This window comes from Lethenteron reissneri, chromosome 38 (genome assembly GCF_015708825.2).
Source record: "Lethenteron reissneri isolate LAM-NWPU_2019-01 chromosome 38, ASM1570882v1, whole genome shotgun sequence".
In the NCBI taxonomy this organism is placed as follows: Eukaryota; Metazoa; Chordata; class Hyperoartia; order Petromyzontiformes; family Petromyzontidae; genus Lethenteron; species Lethenteron reissneri.
Genome location: NC_083816.1, coordinates 4,881,902 through 4,907,744, shown reverse-complemented (window position 1 = coordinate 4,907,744; position 25,843 = coordinate 4,881,902). Strand labels below are relative to the sequence as shown.

The 25,843-nt window shown below is 54.5% G+C and overlaps 1 long non-coding RNA gene across 1 annotated transcript; it reads right to left on the bottom strand.

The window, feature by feature from the left end:
• Positions 1–1,292: 1,292 nt before the first annotated feature.
• On the bottom strand, positions 1,293–25,400 carry LOC133351749 (uncharacterized). The gene is made up of 3 exons (XR_009756217.1): positions 25,353–25,400; positions 3,476–3,600; positions 1,293–2,675 (listed from the first exon to the last, which is right to left on the bottom strand). It is a non-coding gene; the product is annotated as an uncharacterized LOC133351749 (long non-coding RNA).
• Between the last annotated feature and the right edge of the window lie 443 nt (positions 25,401–25,843).

Sequence of the window (25,843 nt, the reverse complement as noted above, 5' to 3'; positions counted from 1 at the left end):
CTCACTCGAGCCGACGACAGGTGCTGTCGCGGCGTGCCCACGCCTTCCATAGGCTTGACCAGATGTGTGACGTCCCCACATTCTACCTCGCCGCACGTGAACTGCCGATCACAAGACTGTGGCGTAACCCATGTATGCTGCTGGGTGGACGGCGGTGGTGGAGGTGGGGATGTATCATAAATCTCCGTGCCGGGAGACTGAACCTGTGGCTTGGCAGTGCGGCGCAGCTTAACCATACAGCCAGCGGCGGCAGCGTCGATGCGAGCTTCAAAAACTCTCGCTCGTCGATAATCTGACGCGAATCGGCCACGACTAAACATTTAGCAAATGTCACGATTCGTCGTCAACGCCAATTTGCACACAGCCACCGGGCTCGTCGTGCCACTGCCGCCCGCCCGCCCGCAGCGCCCATAACCATCGTCACCGCAAGAGCAAACATTCGAACGGCTCCACCCGTCGTATAAAAGCGCCGCTCAAGACGATGCCCGCTCCCCTTCGTTATCCGGGCACCGTGGGTGAACAAGTGCAGCTGTGCGAAAGTCTGCGCCGAACCCTCCTCCTCCTCGCGTCACTGACTGGGCGTCGGCGCCCCCGAGGGGAGCGTTGCGTTGCGCCGCTGACAAAATTTTTTTTTTACAAAACGAGTTTCCCAGGAACTAACTAAACGCCCTGCGTGCTCCGTGGGAGCCACAGACCTGAGCCTCCGGGCTCCGCCAACAAACAAATATCGACCCACGCAGCACAAACCTGAGCTGACTTCATGGGGTTTTTTTTTAAAGCTTAATTAGCAAACGGAGGTGGAAAGCTGTGGAGTGCGCGTGCGTTGCTGTTGTTGTGGTCGTGGCGTGCGTTGTTGTTGTTGTACTCGTGGCGTGCGTTGTTGTTGTTGTGGTCGTGGCGTGCGTTGTTGTTGTTGTGGTCGTGGCGTGCGTTGTTGTTGTTGTGGTCGTGGCGTGCGTTGTTGTTGTTGTGGTCGTGGCGTGCGTTGTTGTTGTGGTCGTGGCTTGCGTTGTGGTCGTGGTCGTGGCGTGCGTTGTTGTTGTGGTCGTGGCTTGCGTTGTGGTCGTGGTCGTGGCAGTGCGTTGTGGTCGTGGCGTTGTTGTTGTGGTCGTGGCGTGCGTTGTTGTTGTTGTGGTCGTGGCGTGCGTTGTTGTTGTTGTGGTCGTGGCGTGCGTTGTTGTTGTTGTGGTCGTGGCGTGCGTTGTGGTCGTGGCGTGCGTTGTGGCCGTGGCGTGCGTTGTGGCCGTGGCCGTGGCGTGCGTTGTGGTCGTGGCGTTGTTGTTGTCGTGGCGTGCGTTGTTGTTGTTGTGGTCGTGGCATGCGTTGTTGTTGTGGTGGTCATGGCGTGCATTGTTGTTGTGGTCGTGGCGTTGTTGTTGTTGTGGTCGTGGCGTACGATGCTGTTGTGTGTCATTGCGTGCGTTGTTGTTGTTGTGGTCGTGACCCCCCCCCCCCACGCCGACGTTTCTCTCCAAGTGCCAGGGGCTCGTCCGTTCGTTGTGGTGGTGGGGCGTGTAATGACGTACAGACTTACACGATTATCGTCGATCCTCAAGATCACAACGCAAGCCTCAGATGGCAGAAATCATTTGTTGTCTTCGGTTCGCACGCGTTCATCTGCAAACAGGGTCAGGTGACCACTGCAGCCACAAATAGCCTCTACAATCGCTGCAGTGTTTAACTGAGAATCGATTATTGAATCGCAGGTGGGGGGTGGGGAGAGTGGTTTAATTGTTGCACCTGTGGTTTCTCAGTTTAATTACCAGGTAGGGCCCCCACCGAGCTATGCAGCTCTTTTTCAGAAGCGACCTGGCCACAAATAATAGCGCAACGAAGTGACTTCTATCACCTGGAAATGTATCGCAGCCAAATACTCTAAACACGTGTTTCTGAATGTCGCCCAAGACGACGACGGGGAGCGAGAGAACAGGCAAACTCCAAATATACAGCAGGCGTCAAGGTCAGGATCGAACCCACAACCTCCTGTATACCAGGCGAGGTAGTTAACATCTAGCCACCGTGGCGCCCATGCATCGCAGCCAAAGGTATCGTTTGCCGGCCGCCGCAGCCAAACACCCCAACGGAGCGGCAGGACCCTCTTGACAGAAGAAGCCTTGGGACTCGGCGAGGCTTTCTAGGTAAGTTCGTTCGTCGTCTTCGCCAGCATCAGCCAGGTTCAATCCACTGCTGGATGAAGGCCCTCCCCCCCCCAGACTGCCGCCGCCGCCACCTCACTGGCGATCCTGCGGCGACGAGACGATCTGCGTGGCTACCGCCGCGTGGAGGTGCGAGGCGTTGGTTCGATTGTTCGGGAAGTCGTCATATGCAAATTATTTTGTCAAGGCGCTCTTCCCCCTCCAACCCAGCTTAAATGTACGCTCCAAGCCTGGGGTGTTTCATTCAGACGCTGTCTTCCCGACAGACCTGTTCTTCACCTGAGGACGGCTGCTTGCGTTGTGGCCGAAACGTCGTGAGAATTATTTAATGTTTTATTTTTATTATTTTATTATTTTCCTTCTACGTGACTTTACCGAAAGAACCAAGAAGAAATTGTCATTCCTTACACAGTTACCTGCACCAGTCGCCACGGTCCCGCCGCACCCGGGGCGCAAGCGTCGTGCCACCCGTCGCGCACCTGTGCAGGCAGCCGATGCAGCCAAAGCCTCCAGCGGCACCTGGAACGGGGGTGGGGGGGGGGCACACACGTACGCGCAGACACCTGTGCAAATTGCACTGGGAGGACACACCTGTACGAGGCATGCGCATGTGAACACACCTGTGTAAGTAGTCTATGGTGCTCACGCAGGTGAACACACCTGTGTAAGTAACACACCTGTATATCTAGTGTATGGAGGACCCAGGTAAACACCAATATGGGTGCACACAGGTAAGCACACACCTGTATAGGGTAGCGTACGGAGCACCCAGGTAAAACACACCTGTATAGAGTGCACAGGTAAGCATACACCTGTATAGGTAGTGTATGGAGCACCCAGGTAAACACACCTGTATGGAGTGCACAGGTAAGCACACACCTGTATGGGTAGCGTACGGAGCACACAGGTAAACACACCTGTATGGAGTGCACAGGTAAGCACACACTTGTATGGGTAGCGTATGGAGCACCCAGGTAAACACACCTGTATGGAGTGCACAGGTAAGCACACACCTGTATGGGTAGCGTACAGAGCACCCAGGTAAACACACCTGTATGGAGTGCACAGGTAAGCACACACTTGTATGGGTAGCGTATGGAGCACACAGGTAAACACACCTGTATGGAGTGCACAGGTAAGCACACACCTGTATGGGTAGCGTATGGAGCGCACAGGTAAACACACCTGTATGGAGTGCACAGGTAAGCACACACCTGTATGGGTAGCGTATGGAGCACACAGGTAAACACACCTGTATGGAGTGCACAGGTAAGCACACACCTGTATGGGTAGCGTATGGAGCGCACAGGTAAACACACCTGTGCGGGGGCAGCTGCGCGGGTTGAAGGAAGTCGGTGCCAGCATCTGGGCACGGCGACTGCACGGGAGTCCCCGGGGGCGCCGGCTTGAGCAAGTTTCCTCACGCCGAGAAGCGAACAGGAACCTGAAGAGACGGAACAGTGCGAGCAGGCGACAAGACGTTAGCAGCGGCGGCGGCGGCGACGACGACGACGACGACATCGCACGACAACATCGAACGACAACATCGAACGATGGCCCTTGACATCGGCGCTTCAACGCCAATGCAGGCGACACGGCCTCCCAAGACTCCCGACTGATCCACACTCACCAGAGGTCGCAAACGGGTTTTGATTCCTTACCCGTACCCGGCCGCACCAGGGTCGAAAACGGGTATCCGTACCCGTACCCTACCCGATACCCGGCAACCCGTACCCGGCCGGGTATCGGGTAGGGTACGGGTACCCGATTGTGACCTCTGGGATGAAGCCATGTTGCAGGCGCAGGTTGGTTGATTCTAGGAACTTGAATTGTGAGAAGAGACAAGACGTTGGGAAATGAGTGACAAACGGTGACTCACCAGTGACTCACGGCCTACCCCGTACCCGGCCGCACCAGGGTCGCAAACGGGTACCCGTACCCGGCCGGGTATCGGGTATCGGGTAGGGTACGGGTATCGGGTACCCGGTTGCGACCTCTGACACTCACTCGCCGACCCCCCCGCCCACCCGCTCGCCACACTGCAGGTCTTGCCACTCCCCTCGCTCGCACTGCCCCCCCACTTTGAAACTCGACTCCGATTGTTGTCTCTTTCCTCCTCCCAAGCTCTTGCAGGAATAACGTAGCTCAACTCAACAAGCGCATGGACTCCTTTACAACTCCTTGTGGATCACGCGCCTTCGACGGTGCCGCTTGTCGTTGGCCACTTGGCGTTATGGGCCTTTGGGCCTGCACTTGGCAACAGTGATTTTAAAAAAATACGTCAACAAACAATTGAGCTGTTGGCGCTTTGCAAAGACCGAAGACCAATTCGTACCGCACGTTATTCGGCGCGACACCTTCCTCAAGAAGAGCCCGGCAACGTGGTCGCGAAACGTTGGACATCGCGCCGAACAACACGCGGCAAAAACAACACCGAAAACACGTCTTAGAACAATTGATAACGATGGCGACGACGACGATTACAAATGTTGACGACGAAGCCACGAGGAAGGCAGACGACACTCGACGGCCACGTTGACGCTGGTGTTGTATAAAGGGGGGGCTCACGTTGCCGCTGGTGTTGCATAAAGGGGGGCTCACATTGCCGCTGGTGTTGTATAAAGGGGGGCTCTGGCGATGCGGGTGATGACGGCTGAGTGGCGGCTTGGGAATCCTCGCTGCCGATGCACCTGGCGCTCGAGCCGGGCGGTTCGAGGCAGCTGCGGGCAAACTCGGGACCTCGCGCCGCTCACGTCGCTCACCCCGCGACGCACACGGAATGGCCCCACCACTCCCCCACCCCGTTCAGTCATTAACTGATGTGTCACTGTCCTTGGCGCAGAGGTTCAAAGCGGGTACGTCAACAGTGACGACGACCCCGAGCGAGCACGACCGACGCTCGCTCCTCCGGACGAGAGTTACGAGAGGGGGGGGGAAAGAAATAATTCACGTGACGGTCCTCCAGCAGCTCCCCCCCTCGACGCGATTCATTTCTCTGCAGAAGCACGAAGATGAAAGCGCGCAACGGCGACAACGCCACGGGAGCAAAATTCAACCGACCTCTTGACCCTTGACCCCCCTGAGCAATAGCGACCACGCAGGGGCAACGCCACAGCGCTCGCCGCTCGCCGCTCGACTTTCCCCCCGCGAACGCCACGTGGGCGACAACTGGGATTGGCGCTCCCGATTGCCGCGAGCGAGCCGCCCGGTGACCCGCTCGACCCGCTCGAGCCGCGCAGTGCGGCCCGGGAGCTCGGCACCTCCCCAGGATGCCCCACCGACCCACCGCAGCACCCCAGCACCCCCCGGCCACCGCAGCGGCAACCGCATCGTTGAGACTCCGCCGCCGCTTTCCAAAAATCAATCGCCCATCGGAGCAACGCGCCGGCGCCGCTCGAGACGTAAACCGCCGTCGACCGCGAATCAAACCTGGGCACAACATCGCCACCGTCGATTTTCTTGAATGCGGAAAATCGCAGATCCCACGGCGGCAAGTCCACGTGGTCAAGCGATCGTGTGAGCGACGAAGGGAAGGGGTGGGGAGGGGGGTGAAGGGGGCGGTGGATGGAGGACCCCCAGCGATGGCGACGGCGGCGGCGGCGGCTTCGGTGGCTTCGCGCAACATCCTGGTTCGGACGTCGACCCGGGCGTTTAATTGCGTCAGATTGCCGCCAAGCGGTGACAGGAGAGGTGCGGCGGGCAGGGCCGCAGAGGGCAGGGCCCTGGCAGCAGGGGAGGGAGGGTGGTGGTGGTGGATGCTGGGGGAGCGCGGTGGGGGGGGGGGGGTGGAGATGGGTGTGAACTTGGCAATTCCCCCACAAATGAAGTGGGGGAATTTTTTTTGTTCTGATCTTAGCCGCGGGTACGCCTACGCCCACGCGCACACACAGGATACGTACCCGCACGCAGACGAACACGCGCGCACTCACACGTAAAACACATGCACCTAAACACAACAGGGACACGCACACACACCGAGAAGCGCACGGAGCACCGATGAGAAGGTGGGTGGCTGACACCACGCCCGGCCGCCTTTGTCTCCCAAGTACTCATGTTTACACACCGCACCAGGTACTGATTTAAAACGGAGGGGGAGGCCACTGGACTGGTTTTAACTATTCAGCCATTCTTATTGGCCGTGGGCAGGAATCGAGCTCGGGTCGTCGGAGTTCGTAGCGCAGCGCTCCGACTTCTGCGCCACCGCGTAAATACGCGCATGCACGCGACCCCCATCCAGGACGCGCCCCACGCCGTGTGCGCGTGCGCGTCGGTGTGTACCCTGCAAGCTTTACATCCGGTATTTTGTTTGCTCGCTGCTATTTTTACGGCGTCTGCTCGCTGCGGGTTCGATTGGAGCTCTCTCTCTCTCCCTCTCTCTTCCCGATCGGCGGTGGCGACGGCGTCGGAAATGTTCTCGCAGCGCCGCGTCTCAAGAGGGCTGAACCGCCGAATGAACTCAGCTCCAAAGCGGAGCGACGAGCGACGGAGGACTGCCGAGCGACGGCCACCCGAGCGTTAAACCTCACACAGGAGCAAGGTCACGGGGGCGCGCACACACGCACACACGCGTGCGCGCGTGTAAAATTTGCATGCGTACGTGGGTGGGTGGCTGAGCGCAGGGCGAGCCTGCTGGCTTAGCGTGGCGCAGCACTACGGAGCCAGCAACCCCGAGTTTGATTCCTGGCCACGGCCAACGTCGGTGGTGATTATCTTAAATCCGTCCTGGATCATCTATCAGCAGCAGTTCCAGGCGCGGTGTGTAGTGAACATCAGCACTGAGGAGACAAAGGCGGCCGGGTGGGGTGCTGCAGACCACCTTGTGTGCCGTGCCGGCCTTCAAAAGTGCTCACTAACAGCACTTGCCTCAACTACCTGTGCAGGCTACACGGGGCAGCTCTGTGTGTGTGTGTGCGTGGGTGTTTCATGAGCGGCAGCAGCAATCCGCACATTCCATGCCCGAGCGTGGACGCAACCGCCGGTGAGCGACCCGCGGTGACCCTCACCCTCCTCTTTCCACGTTGGGTGAGCAGTGGGGGGGGGGGGGGATTTCCGACCCCACGGTAGGATCGAAAGAGGGGGGGCCCACTCCTCTCTCTGACAAACCGCCCCCCTCGAAAAACGCTCAAAACTCACAGCTCTCCAAAGCATTTCCGCATCGCGCCTTTCCCCCAAATCGAGTTCCCTTCATCCGGCAGTGGAGAGATCGACCGTAGCCAAACGGCAGAAATGCCGTTAAGCCCCCTGCCACAGGAGTGGCCGATGGCAAGCCCCCTGTTTCCTCACGACCCACCTGTATCACGAGCGCCGGTGCGCGCCTCCCACCCAACACACACCACCCCGTGCCTGCTGCAGAGGCACACGAAACCCTCTCTCTCTCCTAACCGAACGGAGCTCCCAAGTTCAAATCCAACGCTTGCGCCCGCGAAAACCTCGTTTACTGGCAGTAGCGGGTGGGAGGGTGAGCGGTGGTGGTGGGGAAGGGCACGGGAAAGTGAATTCGCGGGAGGTCCAAGGGCAGCTTTGCCTTCGCCAAGAAATAAAACTTCAAACGACACCAAACCCCCTGGCCCCACCTCTGTGTCCCTAACCGCTCCCCGCTCGCTCTCCCCCCCCCCGTCACCTCCGCCGCCCCCCCACGAACAAAGCGTGGGAGTGACATTTTGCGGTTGAAACTCAAGGCGACGACGGCGTTGGCAGAGCGGCCGAGGAACCTCGCACCCCGCGACGCACGCCCCCGCTGCTGCTGCACTTCGCACCGCGTTGCGTCGTGTCTCTCGCTCCAGCGAGCGGCTCGCTTCGACCGCCGAGGCCACGTCGCGCTCTCACGCCACCCACCGCACGCGGAAGGGCCTCCAACTAAAGGCTGTGTGTGTCCAGCCACCCCCACCCACCACCCCCCATTGCCAACTACCGTAGAAAGTTTATTTACGATTTCAAATTTACTTGGATATTCAAATTTATAAGGAGGGTGAAGGGGAGGCTGCAATTGCGCACTGCTGCTCGAAGGGGCCTCCACTGTTGGTGGTTATGGAGTGACTCCCCCCCTCTAGTGAAGATTGGCCTCCTCCTCCACACTGGCCAGCTTTTCTAGGAATAGGAGAGAGTCGCCCACACTTTGCCCCACCATCCGCCGATTGACCGACTGCTGCGGCGCACGCCCCCATTCCCGTCGCTGTCGGAAGCAACGCCCGCCGGCGGTGGGACGCGCGCGAGAAGTCGCAGGGCTGCACCTTTTTTTCTTTAACGACTAAACGAACGAATGTGCGAGAACGAGATGCGATCCGTACGATAAAAACAACAAAGCCGACCTCCCCCCCCCCCCCCGTCGTCGAATGCCGCGCCCGGGTGATGGAAGCGAACAGGGGCCCTCCTGACCGCAAGTCCAGCGCGATGACCCCCCCACCACCCCCGTGTGAGCTCTCCTCGGATGCAAATATTTTGTTTTGTCAGAGCTGCTCCTCCACGCGGAAGTTTTGTACGGAACTTGAGTGTTTTTTCTTTCAAAAATTTTAAGGGCGAATGCTCCGAAGTTTTGTTTTTTTAAACAAATGTGGCTCTGGTCCACGTGGGGCAGTCGGTTTGCTTGTTTAACGACCGAACGAGGCCGCGGGCTTCGGTTGACCGGAGTTTTAAGGAGGCCGTTGGATAATTGATCGCCTAAACTCAATTATGTATACCCTACGACAAACACCCCCCCTCCCCCCCTATAGTCTTTTGACAGACTGTTGGTGCAAGTCCTGCTTGCGAGCAATTATGAAGGCCGGGCATGCCCGTCCGACTTGGTCTCCTCGCTATTGATGTTTCATACACGCAACACCAGGATCTCATTCAAGGCCGAGTCGACCTCGGGGAGGACCCAGGATCGGTTCAGATATTCGCCGCCTGTGTTGGGCGCGAGCGGGAATCGGATCTCGGATCGCCGGATTCGTACCACTGCGCCACCGCTCACACATGCACACAGAGAGTGCACGACACTGCCCACTCATCCGTCCACCCATCCACTCGTCCATCCACTCCCTCGCTCTCCCACCACCCAGCCAAATCCACCGCACGGTGCCAGCATGGCCTGATTCTTTGTGTGTACTCCACGCACAGGTGTTCGGGTGTATGGGTGCACAGGTACGGGTGCAGCTCTGTACAGACAGGTATGGATGTGCAGGTGAGCATGTATATATATAGATTTAGGTGTACAAACATACAGCTAAATCCAGGCTGGTATATGGGCACAAACGCACGTACAGGTGTAAAGACAAGCAGGTACTCAGGTGTACAGGTAAACACGCACAGGTATGCGGGTGCAGGAGCAGCCGCGGGTATAAACGCATGTGGGCTGCATGCACAGGTAAACAGTGCTGGTGTGCAAACACGCTCGCACACACGCACACACGTGGTGTGTACTGCCACCAGCTCAAACCGCCTCGGACCGAAGGGGCGGTGGTGCTCATGCGCCACGCAGGTACCTCACACCTGTACACACCTGGCCCTCACACCAACACTGCTACTCACACCTGTACACACCTGGCCCTATCCGCAACAACACTGCCAGTCACACCTGTAAACACCTTGCCCGGAAATATAATTCTAACATATAAAAGTGTTCATATTTGTGCGGGCCTGCCTATGTGTGCGTAGTGTATCTACGTGCGTGCAAGTGTACGAGTATGTGTGCGCGTATATGCCATCGGTGACTAATATCTGAACCGGTCCTGAACCTCCTTTAGGTCGTCTCAGCCTTAAACGTGTACCTAGTGCGGTGTGTAAAGCATTAGCACTGGGAGAGACAAAGGCGGCCGGGCGTGGTGCTGGCCACCCACCCCCGTCGTGTGCCGTGTCGGCCTTCATAGGAGCTCGCTAACAGCACTTGCCCAAGCAGTCTGTTGAAGGCTATGCGGGGGATCTCTATCTTTGTACCGTACGTGTGCACAGTGGTCACAGGCAGCGCTGGGAACCAACCACATTTCTTTGCATCTTTTGAAATGAAAAACAACATCTAACTGCCCTAACGGAAAACGCGAGAAGCAAGTTGTGTCCCCAACCTCAACCCCCTTCCTCCTCCTCCCGCACAGCAACACACACCTTGACACGCCTCGTTTCATAGTCACCGAGCCTCCCACCCACCCCTCCCCCCCCCCTTTAAAAAAAACATTTATTGAATTCAAAAATGCTTGGCACCTGGGCGACAGGTGAAGGAGGTTGGGCAACATCACCTGGGTTGAACCCATCTCTCGCGAGCTCAGTGGAGCCGCCACGTGGCCACGTCGTGTGTTGTCGCTCACAGACGGGGGCGTGCAGGAGGGCGGGCAGCAGCCGTGGGTGGCGTCAAGGATGCACGCGTGCCAAGCATTGTCAGCCAATCTATTCGCGTCACGTGCGTGTGTGTGGTGTGTGTGGTGTGTGTGGTGTGTGTGGTGTGTGTTCAAAGGAGCGGTGGTGTAGTGGTTAGCGCGCTACGCTATGAAACTGGCGACCCGGGTTCGATTCCTGCTCACGGCCAACACCAGTGACGATTATCTGAACCGGTTCTGGGCTTCCCCTAGGGTCGACTCAGCCTCAAATGAGTACCTGGTGCGGTGTGTAAACATCGTCACTGGGGAGACAAAGGCGGCCGGGCGTGGTGCTGGCCACCAACCCCCTCGTGTGCCGTGCCAGCCTTCATAGGTGCTCGCTAACAGCACTTGCCCCAACAGTATGTTAAGGCTGTCATATGTGTTCAAGGGTGGGTCCCTGTTACCGCCCGAGCGATCGGTTGCATGCAACTCAGTTGACCCCCCCCCCCTCGCACCCCCCCCCCCGCCACCACAAGGAAGGAATCGCGGTCACGTTACCACGCCCAAGTGCAACCATGCACGGCGCACGTGTGTGTACTGTACATATCGATCCACGTGTCCTTACGTAGAGCTCCCACCGCTTGGCACGTAACGGCCGTGCTTTTGTCGATTCACTCCTGGATGCATTCTTGTTCATGTTTTGGTTATTTGTTTGTTGTGGTTGCACCCGATTCAAGAGCCTAATGGCTCACAGTGCTATACCTAATAAATGAACTTGAACTTGATGTCAGTGCCGGATTAAGCTAGTGCGGGGCATGTAGCATATGTTATAATGTTATAAACATAAATATTAAAAGACAATTTTTTTTACTTGCATAGTAAACTAATTGTATTTTTTTCATTTGCTATACAGCCCGACAATACGACAAATCTCTGACCTTAAACACCCAGTCGTTCGTAAAAGTTGAAGGCAGTATAGTACTATAGTAATAAAGCAAGTGCAGGATCACTGAACCGGAATCGATAGCTTGAGAGCATTTATCGCGGGGCCCTTGAAAGTGCGGGACCCGTAGCATGCGCGGCTACTTTTGCTACCAGGATAATCCGGCACCGCTTGATGTGTGACCCTGGCCGTGCATGAAACTCGGCGCAGTGGAGCAGCGCCGCTAATTAATCTGCGAGGCGCTGCGTGTACACGGTGACCCCGTGGCTGCGGCACGTCAGGAGGTTTTTAGTTGCACCGGCGACGCTGCCGAGAAACCTCGCGGCGAGTTGCAAAGCATTCTGAAAGAGAAACACGGATGATTGATGACGACGATGGTGGCGATGTCACTCCTGGTGGGAGTAATGCTGGAAATGATGGCGGTGATGATGATATTTGATGGTAGAAGCGGTCGTATTACAGCTGCTGACAGTGATGATGATCATCATTGAGGTGGCGGTGATGCCACTGGTGGTGGTCGTGATGGGGGTGGTGATAGTGGCAGTGAAGATACTGCCGGCGCTGATTCCCAGTGGTGGTTGTGATGTGTGAAGCTGCTGCTGCTGATGATGATGGTAGTGCTACTGTTGATGGGAATACGACGATGTCAATAGTGATGATGATGATGATAACATCATTCGCCCACCATCTCTCACACGCCACACAAACTTACCCCCTCCTGTTGAGAACATCAGTCAAAATCAGCAGAACCCAACCCCTCCTCCCCGTGCCCCCCCCCCCCCCTGTCCTTTAACAACAGCAACAAGAGTGCCACGCTTAATTTAAGTCAATTAGACACGGGGGTGGCGGCGAACGCGCGGTGCCAGCCCCCATCCTCCACTCACAGCGCACGTGGTTGCAGATTCTTTATGAATGAAACTTTCGGGTCGTGTGAAATCATTTCCCGTCAGCGCCCAGAGGCAAGCTCCCCCCCCCCCCCGCATCTCCCCCTCCCATCCCCCCACCCATCTCCCCCCAACCTCTTACCCTCACTCTCACCCCGCAACTCTCCTCCCCTCTCCCACTTTTCATTCACCCCGCCCGATATTCTTCCACTCCCACTTTGCCAGCTCTTCGCTCGCTCGCTCGCCTCACTCACTCGCTTCACCCCACCCCCACCCTCCCCGACTATTCCACCCACTTCTCCACCAACCTACCCACTCGGCCATCACCACACACCCACGCGCTTGTGCCATGCGAGGTGCACTTTGAGGCCACGTGAAGTGTCGAAGGCCCGCTGGCAGCAGGTCACGGAATAGACCGATGTGCCACGGTTTCACTCACCCATGCATCTACGTATCCACCCACTCACTCCTCCAACTACTCACCCACCCACCTGCCTATCCATCGACTCACCCGCCCACCCAGAAACCCACCCCATTCCACAACAACTCTCACTCACCACTTCCTCATCCACTCATCTATCCACTCAATCCACCCAACCATCCACACGCACTCAGCCACCCAGCCCACTCCCTCTCACTCCCACCCACTCACAAGACGCCATCCACACACGAGGATACTCTCACTCCCCCACCCACCCACCCACCAGTGACACTCTCACTCCCCCACCCACCCACCAGTGACTCTCTTACACTCACTCCCCCACCCACCCACCAGTGACTCTCTCACTCCCCCACCCACCCACCCACCAGTGACACTCTCACTCCCCCACCCACCCACCAGTGACACTCTCACTCCCCCACCCACCCACCAGTGACTCTCTTACACTCACTCCCCCACCCACCCACCAGTGACTCTCTCACTCCCCCACCCACCCACCCACCAGTGACACTCTCACTCCCCCACCCACCCACCAGTGACACTCTCACTCCCCCACCCACCCACCAGTGACACTCTCACTCCCCCACCCACCCACCAGTGACTCTCTTACACTCACTCCCCCACCCACCCACCAGTGACTCTCTCACTCCCCCACCCACCCACCCACCAGTGACACTCTCACTCCCCCACCCACCCACCAGTGACTCTCTCACTCCCCCACCCACCAGTGACTCTCTTACACTCACTCCCCCACCCACCCACCAGTGACTCTCTCACTCCCCCACCCACCCACCAGTGACTCACTCACTCCCCCACCCACCCACCAGTGACTCTCTCACTCTCCCACCCACCCACCAGTGACTCTCTCACTCCCCCACCCACCCACCCACCAGTGACTCTCTCACTCCCCCACCCACCCACCAGTGACTCTCTCTCTCACTCTCCCACCCACCCACCAGTGACTCTCTTACACTCACTCCCCCACCCACCCACCAGTGACTCTCTCACTCCCCCACCCACCCACCAGTGACCCTCTCACTCTCACTCCCCCACCCACCCACCAGTGACTCTCTCACTCTCACTCCCCACCCACACTTCCTCCTCCACCCACGCACTCACGAGACCCCACGCAAGGGGGGGGGAGGGGGGGCGCCGTCTTCCACACAGACGCAGGCGACCCGGGCGCCGTCCATGAATCACTCGCCGTGACTCACCGATCCCAGCCCCTCACACAAAGACAAAGATCCCCCTGTAGCCTGCGACAGACTGTTGGGGCAAGTGCCGTTGGCGAACAACACCGGTGGCCGGTCCTGGGCCTCCCCTAGGTCGACTCAGCCTCAAATTAATACCTAGTGCGGTGTGTAAACATCGCCACTGAGGGACACAAAGGCGGCCAGGCGTGGTGCTGGAGGCCCCCTCGCCCCCACCCCGTCGTCGTGAGCCGTGCCGGCCTTCATGGGTGCTACTCGCTAACAGCACTTGCCCCAGCAGTCTGCGAAGGCTATACGGGGGATCTTTGTATCTACGACAGTATAGATTGTATACTGTAGTGGACAGTACCTTCATACGCGTGCACGTGGGTGCTGGGAACCTATGGCTATACAGTGAATGTGCATACTGCACGTGTACCGGCACACGACAGAGGATATGGGTATATACTGTCATGTCAACAAATCGATTACTGTTGGCAAAATCAATGCGGTGAATGTAGCGGCTGCAAGGAGCCACCAATCGAAAACGAATCGATGCTCTGGGGCTTGACGATCAACATAAATTATCCTCATAATCTATGTAAATTAAGCCCAATGATCGATACATATTATTTGAATCATCAGTATTATCTTTATAATCGATGTTAATTAGCCCAAAAAAATAATGTTCAAGATATTAATAATTGATCATTGCTGGAACCGATTCATCAATTATGCCCAGTACACAGGACATAACTGCTACCTTATTGATCGGATTATAGGAGGGACCCCCCTCCCCCCCACCACTGATCCACCCCTACTCGACATCTGTGAAAAACAGCTTCGTAGATCATCGGATTCGTCGTGCGGTCTAAATAACGATGCTGTTTGGGCTTCCAGGTGCGTCTTATAATCCGGTGAACACGGCAACCACGTGCACGGATCAGGTGTGACGTCACAGGCAACACAATTCGCTCCCCCACCCACCCCCTCGTTAATTTGCATAACGACACTCCCTTGATTCAAAATCGCGTGTCCTTTATTCAGCAAAACATCCAAAAGGTGGCCGGGCCTCCATTCGATCGCGCCAGCTGAACCAACGGTGGGCATCTTCTTGGTTCTTTCGGTGAAGTCACGTAGAAGGGAAATAATAAAATAATAAGAATAAAACATAATAAAATACAATTCTCACGACGTTTCAGACGCTGTCTTTCCGACAGCCCTGTTCTTCACCTGAGGACGGCTGCTTGCGTTGTGGCCGAAACGTCGTGAGAATTGCATTTTATAATGTTTTGTTTTTATTTTTTTATTTCCCTTCTACGTGACTTTACCGAAAGAACCAAGAAGATGAATCCCTGCAGTCACGAAAGCTTGAAATCGAAATTCAACGGTGGGCAGTTTCTTAAAATGCTCTTCTTGAATCAGCTCCCCCCCCTCATCGAAGCTCCCGCGACAACCACCTCTTCCTCCACCTCCTCATCATCATCCTCCTCATCATCCTCCCTTCCTCCTCATCCTCCCTTCCTCCTCCTTGTCTCACCCCCCACCCCTACCGAAAGAGTTCCCACAACAACCACAACAACCTACCTCCTCTCCCTCGCCTAACCCTGCTCTAAGCTCCAACAACAACAACCTCCTCCTCCCCCCCCGAACGCTCCCACAACCACAACAACAACCTCCTCCTTTCTCCCTCTCTCTCGCGTCTCCTCTTTCCTCGCGAACATTCCTGCGGTCACAAACACGAGCTCGCCGCTCGGCGCCGGAATCCCTGAGTCACCAACCCCCCCCCCCAACCACCACCCATCACCCACCAACCTCGTCTGCCCCCCACCCACCCACCCACTCTCACAGTCGCTCGGATATTCGAGGGGACCATTCTCTCGGCTCACGTGAGACGATGTGTGATGATGAGGTGTGGTGATGGTGCCTAGGTTAACAACACTGGTCAACACACTTTTTCTGGCATAAGGTATTCCAATGGTTTTAAGGTAATTTTGGGGTGCCGATTCCAAATCTGGCATCAGTTTTTGTCTATCACATCAGGTTTTTGAGATATCAAATATTGCATTTTTAATAAAAACTGCAGAGGAAAAATGTTAAATAAATGTGGATATCTACATAAAATGATATTATAAACACACTATCCTATAAATACAGCACCATATTTTAACACTAAAGCAGTCACTGACTCGCAACAACTTGCAATCATAAGTGACGGAGTTAATTTCGGGTAAAATCAATGAAAATGGGGTATGCCGATAGCATAAAATGAGATGTGATAGAGCAAATCTGAGATCAGATTTGGAATCAGCACCCTGAAATTAGTCTAAAGTAGCTGCAAAAGTCCAGGCCAGAAAAAAATGTTTTTTTGTTGTTGACCAGTGTAATAAATAAATGATGTTTACGCGGTAGGATTGACATGGCGACGCGTGGAGTTTGCGGGCATTGCGAGGTCACACACATGCCGTGAGGTGAGATGAGGATGAGATGATGCGCGGCGAGTTTAACGAGGTGAGTCGTGCTGCGCAGGCTGTGACCAGAGCTGTTGTGAGGTGGGGGGTCAAATGAGGTGAGGTGTGGTGGTGAGTGGTGACGTAAAATAGAGGTGAGTTGAGGTGCAACGATGGGAGGATAAGGTGAAAATGAGGTGAGTGATGGTGTGTGGTGAAAGGTGGGGTGAGGCGTGTTGAGGTGGGTGAGGCTACGAGTCGTGATGGGATGATGCTGTTAAAGTGTTCATCTAACGCCAGCAGCATTCCTAAAATTAGTAATTGAAAAAAAATTGTCTCAATATTACAAAAACAAACGTGGTTTAAGGTGACATGATGTGATGCACCTGTCACAAGATGCAAGGTGAGGTGAGGTGGATTGTTGGTAGGACGTTGATGAGGTGCGATGGGGTAGGATGGTGAGTTGAGGTAGGACTCATTTGAGAGGTGCATGAGGTGAGCTATAAGTCGTACGAGTTGCCCAGCAGCGGTGATCCTGACAAACCGGGCCCCGTCATAGGAATGTGGAACTTTCGACCATTTACTAATGGTCACCGACAAAAAAACCCTTCTATCCCACACATCGAAACATCCCACACTCACCTCTCTAGCACCACTCCCCTTTCCACCAATCACATCCTGTCTTCGATATTCGTGTCTGTCAGTCGTCTCAACGAGTAATCGATCACCCAAGAGGGTCAAATTGTTACTGTTGTTATAAAAACTGAGCCTGTGCGTGTAGTTTCTGTTCTTGTCTTGGGGTGTTGAGAGTATCGTGTGTTGTTGTGTGCGTGTTGCTTGTAACTCTGCATTTAATTACAACGTGCAGGCCCAGCGCTAAATGTAGCCACGACTTTATTTACTCTATCTAAATATAGCTCAAACGGTGGAAACGAGAGAGCGAATACGTTTACAAATTGATAAACACTCGGGTATTGTTTACGTGACCTCAGCTGCACGGATTTGACCCCCAGAGATCCACTGACCTTCACCGCTGCCACCCCCTCCCCGCCCCTGACCTTGAACAGAGATATGGGGGGGGGGGTCTAAGACGCAGGATGATGCTTACGAGTTGAAGTGTGTGGGGGGGTCTTAAAGCTGCATTCAAAGTTTACGGGGGTGCGACAGATTGATTGAGCCAGACTAAGGCACAACCAAATGACCTTGGAATACGCCCCACCCCCCGATCTAATCAGACCTCCCAAGCCAAGCAGTGTTGAGCCTGGTTAGTAGTACGCGTACTGTGCACTACTTGGGATGGGAGACGGCCTCGTGTTTTCGTCCTACTGGCTGCAAAGTGGTGGGGGCCACCAGAGGGCAGTACAGCACTGGATCATTTATCTGTGGGGAGTTTCGGGTGATCTCCCGGCTCCTGTGAACTGTGGGTTTTCTCCGGGTTCCTGGATTTCCTCTCTGTTACCAACGATCCCCCGTTGTTGACAGAATCGGCCAAGACATCCCCAATGTGGCAGGCAGGGCCCTCCTGAAAATGAGTCTTGGGGATTGAGCGAGGCTTGCCTGGCGAATTGAAAAAAAAACTTTCTTCAGCGCTATCGGTCCCAAATCCCTCGTTGAGTCAGCTGTCAACTCGGTCCATCATCATCACGATCCATCTCTCCACGGTCGATAAAAAATGGAACAAGATTGGTGAAAGGTCAACGGGAGCTGCAGTGGATGGATGGACTTGCCCCCCCTTCCGCCATGAGAATGTGGAATTCTACACTCATTAGTGCGCCAAAATTGATTTCTCACCTCGGACACACAGAAAATATGTTCCATAATTTATTGCAGTACAAAACGTTCGATGCGGCAACATTAATCACGTGGTGCTTAAAGAATCACATGACCTGCCATTATGCAAAACAATAAATATCGTTATATAAACCACTCTGTTTTTCCACGACGATAAGAGCTCGTGGACATTGTTTATTTCGAGCTCGGCTCCATAGCCGCTGCGTTGCCCAGGAGACAGATTTCAGCCCCCCAAAACTCCGTACGAATAGGTCAGTCGGCAACCCACTTTCTTGGACGTGTCTTTTGAATCGACGTTGGTGAAATTCTGCACTCCCAGAAGGCTGCTGCTGCTGCTGCAGTGGGTTGCGTAAGAATAACTTTTTATGGGTTTTTTTTAATGCAGAGAGACGGTTATGTGCTTATTTATTATGCAAGTGATATTTCTCAACTACGTTTATGATTCTTTTTTGTTATGTATCCCTATATCATTTGGCATAAAACTGGCACCCAAATCGCACACAGAAAGAGCCCTTGCCAATGAGCCCGTCAATTCACCTGCATTGATTCAAGCAAGCCTGACTGATGATGAGACCACCGAATGCCGAAACCGGTCCAGAGTTTTCCTCGTCTTGGAACAATGCTGCCGAGGGTTATGCACTCCAAGAAGGTCGTTCGACCGATGGTTTGTGTGGAGAGACATATTTGTAAAAAAAAAAGAGACACGTGGTCTCTTTTTTTATTGTTCATATTCTCCACGACACTGATGATCTTTTTTTAGTTCCTGCGAAGTGCCATCTGCTGGCCGACTTGTATGCAGCCTTAGCAGTCTCGTGACGTCAGTCCTAAAGTAGTGGTGGAAGTTCCACATTCCTATGGCAAGATATCTTGGCAGTAGTGTACCGATCGGTATATTCGGAAAGATATACAATACGCGCAGTACAGGTAGGACTCACCGTTGCATAACAGGTGTTCTAGGCCGCGGGTCACGTGGTAGTTACCAAAGGGCAGTGCAGCAACATCGATTGTTGTACCGTACTTAGATGCTTACAGCGTTCATTTCTCCCCACCTTCACCAACCCCCCACAGACCAGCGTGGTGAAGTAAAGCGATTAGACAAATCGGCTCCTACACGCCATTAGTTTACATTTTGTCGGGGCGCCAAAGGTGCCACGAGTTGTTGAATTGTCTAATTATAGGCACAGACTCTGACTGCACTCGTGCCAAGTTCCAGCTTTTTTTGGGAGGTCTTCTATAACACGAAGTATGATTTACATCGACCACTCAGTCACAATCATCAGGATCTGAAATGTTAATTTGGCCAAGACATCTCAATGTAAAGCACAACCCACCTGCAAAGAAAAAACCCACGAAAGTTGACACTCTTGAATCAGGCTTTTCAGAGTATAATGGGCAATATTTATAATCTAACCAGTATGGTTAGTTAAACGGTGATCACACAGCTCCCATAACACTGCAGAGGCGTGTGGAGCTCCCTCATCCAGCAGTGGATTGTCAAAATTCTTGTCAGTCGATAGACATTAATACAAATAAATTGTGACAATGAAGAGAAAAATGCGTATTTTTGCACTTGAGGCCACAGTTGGCATTGCTGCTAAGGTGGTTTGTAGAGAGTTGGAGGGTCTCTCTATACTCATGGCATATACACTTTACAATATACCGTATTCACTTGAGACACAGAATGTTGTTAAAACCGGTCCAGTTGTCTTGTATATGAAAATGCTGCCGATATGGGATGGACTCCCCGAGTAGCGTGCGTGGATGTGTTTAGTGTTGCTTTCGTATTCGTTGTGTTTCTCATAATATCCACGACGACTACACCGTTCAATTACTGAGTTAAATTATTTTGTTTGGAAGGAGGGGGGGGGGATTGTGGGAAGACGTAGTTTAGAGGTTAGCGTGCTCCGCTACGAACCCGGCGGCCAGAGTTTGATTCCCTCTCACGGCCCAACACCGATTATGATTATCCAAACCGGCCCTCGGCCTCCCCTAGGTCGACTCAGTCTTAAATAAGTAACTGGTGCAGTGCGAACATCGCCACTGGGGAGACAAAGGCGGCCGGGCGTGGTGCTGGCAGACCCACCCCCTCGTATGCCGTGCCGGCCTTCATAGGTGCTCGCTAACAGCACTTGCCCCAACAGTCTGTTAAAGGCTATACGGGGGTCTTTATCTTTGATGGTGAGGGCAGCGTGAGTGGGTGAGTCTGCGTGTTCCGTGTTGATGGGGGGAGGAGAATGGGGCGGGGCTTGCCCAGCGACGTCATCACAACAACAACACGAGCCAGCATTGCGCAATCCACATGTAACCGATCCCACCCCACCCTCCCCCCTTAGCGATTCCCTTCCTTTAGCGATTCCATATCTCTAACGATTCCATATCTCTAACGATTCCATATCTCTAACGATTCCATATCTCTAACGATTCCATATCTCTAACGATTCCATATCTCTAACGATTCCATATCTCTAACGATTCCAAATCTTGAACGACTCCATTCCTTTAACGATTCGATTATTTATATGGATTAGACCGACTAATCGATTCACCAATCGATCATTCCTGTTATGTAAAAAAAACAACAGTGGTTTGTGAATGTGTCATCTTTTGTCATCAATCAGCAGCCGTGATCAATCCACTGCTGGATAAAGCCCCCCCCCCCCCCCCCCCCCAGCTGTCACCCTTAAGATAAATCGGGAAATGTCGGTGACTTTTACACACGTTTATTGAAAGTAATCGATTCATATATAATCGATTAGGTACATCTAATTAGTGGCATCCAAACTGGGCACGTAACGAGCGGCATCGTAACCGATTACTCGACGCAATCCATATTGATCGCGGCACGATTTATCGATGGATATTGAGGTCTTATCGATACGACACGCGATCCATCGAAGCCTCGTGGAGTGGTCGTATTCACAGTTATTTTAGATTATAACGATTATTTTAGACGATTCTTTTTTACATTGCGATTAATTAACGCAACGAGTTGAAACCCCCTAGCGATTATAAACGCAAGGACACTTAAAAAATAACTCGACGCGTTCGTCAATAACAGTGGGGCCTAAAAAGAAAAAACAAATAGACAACGTTTCAGGCGATGGCCCTTCTTCATAGCACATTTAGGAGCATTTCCCGAAACGTTGGCTATATTTTTTCCTTTCAAGGAACGCGCTGAGATGTTGTTGTGCAAGTGCTACCACCGCAGTAAGATCACCAACGGAGTTTAAACACTCGCAAATATCAATTATCATGGGTCAATTATCCTGAAATGATTCGATTATCACAATCATTATACAATTCTTCCTTTGCATTTTCCCGTATTTATATTTTGATAATTTGCATAACTCGTCGTGCTCTCACGCACGATTCGATGGACGTATCACGATTCTAATCGATTATTTATCGATGCATCGTTACATCACCCCCCCTCCCTCTCTCCACACACTTAGTCACATATTCACTTTAAGATGTTTTTTGTTCATGTTTTTAGTTTTTTGTTTGTTGCGGTTGCACCCGATTCAAGAGCCGAATGGCTCACAGAGCTATACCTAATAATTGAACTTGAACACAAAAAAATTGATTTCTGGATCTAAACGGTAGATTCTCGATAATCAAGAAATCGACAGGGAAAAGGAATCGTTCGAGATTACTCCCCACACCCCCCCAGCCCCTCCCCTCCCCCTTCACCAGCCCCTCCCCCTAGACCAGCCCCTCCCCTCCCCCTTCACCAGCCCCCTCTAAGCCCCTCCCCCTTCACCAGCCCCTCCCCCTAGACCAGCCCCTCCCCCTCCCCACTTACGAACACCGCAATCCCCCCAGCCCCCCCCCCCACCTCCTATCCTCCACACCAGCCCCGCCCCTCCCCGTGTTCCAGAACCCAGTGACGCATCGAAAATTCCATCGCGAGCTGCGTCACGTCCGCGCGCGCGCGATCATTGGACCCCCCATGGCCCCCACCCCATCCCCTCACCCCCCCTACCCCCTCCCCTCACCCCCCCTACCCCCCACCCCTGACGCCCCCCTACCCCCCACCCCTGACGCCCCCCTATCCACCAGGGGGGGGCGGCATCGGAAACGTAACAACAACAGTCGCCAAGTGACATGCGATTCGTACACACGAGGCCCGGAGCCAATGGCCAAACATCTTTTTACATCATTTTTTTTGTAATTATGTTGATGCCTGCCCGTTCTGTTATTTAGACCCCCCCCCGTGCCCGTAGACACACGAACACACGTCAACATTCATGCCCCCCCCCCACCACCCTCGCACCAAGCGCCCCCCGCTCGGAATTCAATAAACCGTGCCGGCTAAGACAGTCGAACTGAGATGTGCTTAAGTCGGCGGTCGAAATGGAAGGAAAAGTGGCTGCGGGTTGACGTGGTTTATTTTGTACTGCGTGTCAACGGGCTTCATTGATTAAACGCCCCTTCGTCATCAGTCACAATCACTATCAGCAGTCATGGCCAATCCACTGCTGGATGGAATCTTCCCCAATCCGCCCCCATCTCACCCCACACTCATTTCTCCCGAGCGATCATAACAAATGCCCCCCCCCCCCGCTCCACCCCCATTACACCCAAATCATTCATGACCCTGCGTTGAGTACAATCCCATTGGACGTGATTATTTTAAATGCGCGTGTTGCAGTGGCGGCGGTGATGTTCTCTGATCTCATCCCATCGCCATCAACAACCGCCCCCCGCCGCCCCGAATCACCCCCCACATCCTCCCATCATCCTCCTCCTCCTCCCAATCCTCCTCCCCCATCCTCCTCCTCATCACCCCATCCTCCTCCATCCTCCCACCATCCTCCATCCTCCCACCCCCATCCTCCTCCTACCCCCATCCTCCCACCCCCCATCCTCCTCCTCCTCCCCCCATCCTCCCACACTCATCCTCCTCCTCCCCATCCATCCTCCTCCTCCTCCCATCCTCCCACCCCCCATCCTCCTCCCCCATCCTCCTCCTCCCCCCATCCTCCCCCCCCCATCCTCCCACCCCCATCCTCCCTCCCCTCCCCCCCCATCCTCCCACCCCCATCCCCCCTCATCCTCCTCTCCCCCCCCCACTCCCCCCCCCCTCCTCCCCCCCATCCTCCCACCCCCATCCTCCCCTCCCCCCATCCTCCCACCCCCATCCTCCCACACCATCCTCCTCCTCCTCCCCCCATCCTCCCACACTCATCCTCCTCCTCCCCCCATCCTCCTCCCCCCATCCTCCTCCCCCCATCCTCCTCCCCCCATCCTCCTCCCCCCATCCTCCTCCTCCCCCCGCCCCTGTTTTGCTGACGTCACGCAGCCGCGCATTGCGCTCTGATTTCCACCTGCGCCACAAGCGCGCACCATAACACGCGCCACGTGATTTACCATCAACAACCACCACCACCACCATCAACAACCACCATCAACAACAACCACCACCAGCATCAGCATCCACAACATCGCATCATCACGATTGTCACCAACGTCATCATCATCAACACCGGCCGGGAAGCGTCATCATCACCATCATAAACATCACTGTCATATCAACATGACAATCACATCACTACCGTCGTCGTAATAACATCATTAACATAACCGCCATCACCATCACTTTCACCATCATCACGACGACCATCAATGACTCAGCCAACAAGAGCTGCTGCTGTTAGTGATGGATGATGATGTTGGTGGTGCGTGACGGACATCACTACCATCACCACCACCCTCACCATCACCACCCTCACCATCACTAACACCCTCACTACCATCACCAACACTACCATCACCAACACCCTCACTACCATCACCAACACTACCATCACCAACACCCTCACTACCATCACCAACACTACCATCATCACCACCCTCACTACCATCACCAACACTACCATCATCACCACCCTCACTACCATCACTACCATCACCATCACCACCATCACCCTCACTACCATCACCAACACCCTCACCCTCACTACCATCACCAACACCCTCACTACCATCACCATCACTACCATCACCAACACCCTCACTACCATCACCATCACTACCATCACCAACACCCTCACTACCATCACCATCACTACCATCACCAACACCCTCACTACCATCACCATCACTACCATCACCAACACCCTCACTACCATCACCATCACTACCATCACCAACACCCTCACTACCATCACCATCACTACCATCACCAACACCCTCACTACCATCACCATCACTACCATCACCAACACCCTCACTACCATCACCACCACCCTCACTACCATCACCATCACTACCATCACCATCACCACCATCACCCTCACTACCATCACCAACACCCTCACTACCATCACCAACACCCTCACTACCATCACCAACACCCTCACTACCATCACCACCACCCTCACTACCATCACCATCACCACTACCATCGCCATCCACATCTCAATCGTCATCATCACTCGCGCGTATCCGTGTTTACATTCGAGCGATGCGCACTTCCCAATGTTCAAACGAAATTGTTTGAACCAACATTATGTACAAGCGTCGTGTGCTCTTGGCTCATGTTGGTGTGTGTGTTGTTTGACGACGTTGTTGACGATGTTGTTGTTGACGATGTTGTTGTTGTTGACGAGGCTTGTCAACACAGCCGTGGTGGTGGTGGTGAGGAGGCGCGTGACGCCGCGTGCCGCGTGCGGCGACCGCCGCTCTATGACGCAGCACAACCCCCCAGAACGTGACGGCACAACCACAACCACCTCACAACAACCATAACAACCCCCTCACAACAACCACCACAACCCCCTCACAACAACCCCCTCACAACCACCACCACCTCACAACCACAACAACCATCACAACCACCACCACAACAACCACCACCACCACACAACCACAACAACCACAATCACCACCACAACCCCCTCACAACAACCAAAACCACCACCACAACACAACCACCACACAACCACAACCCCCTCACAACAACCACCACAACCACACAACAACCACAACCCCCTCACAACCACAACAACCATCACCACAACAACCACCACAACTCCCTCACAACAACCACAACCACCGCCACCACCACCACAACCACCACCACAACCACAGCGAGACTTCACGCGGCCCCAGACACATCAACAACACGCGCTCGCACACCGCTTACACCCCCCATGTTGTGATGGTTTAGTTTTTTTTAAAAAAATGCACCAAAGTGTTAAGGAAGTAAATAAACAGAAGCGCCTCCTTACCTCGTGCGAGAGTTCACGTCTCGGCAAAAGTGCGCCACCACCACCACCCCACCAACACCACACCGCCTCCTCCTCCTCTCTCCAACTGCGACACAGTCGCCTCCAGCCAGGGGGGCAGGGGGAGACGACCCAGCTACCCCCCCCCCCCCATGTAACACCCCTTAACGCGTGACACAAGTGGGGAAGTATGGCCCGCTGAAGACGCGAAACGCGATCGAGGTCGCGACTGAGCGCGCTAAGTCACGCGCAGTCGCTTTTATAGCGCCAGGCTCGTCGGGACTGCACCACGTGACCCGCCCCCACCACCCCCCCCACCAACTCCCCCCCCCCACCACCCCCCCACCAACTCCACCCCCACCAACTCCACCCCCACCACCAACTCCACCCCCCCACCAACTCCACCCCCCCACCAACTCCCCCCACCACCACCACCCCACCAACTCCACCCCCCACCACCCCCCCACCAACTCCACCCCCACCAACTCCACCCC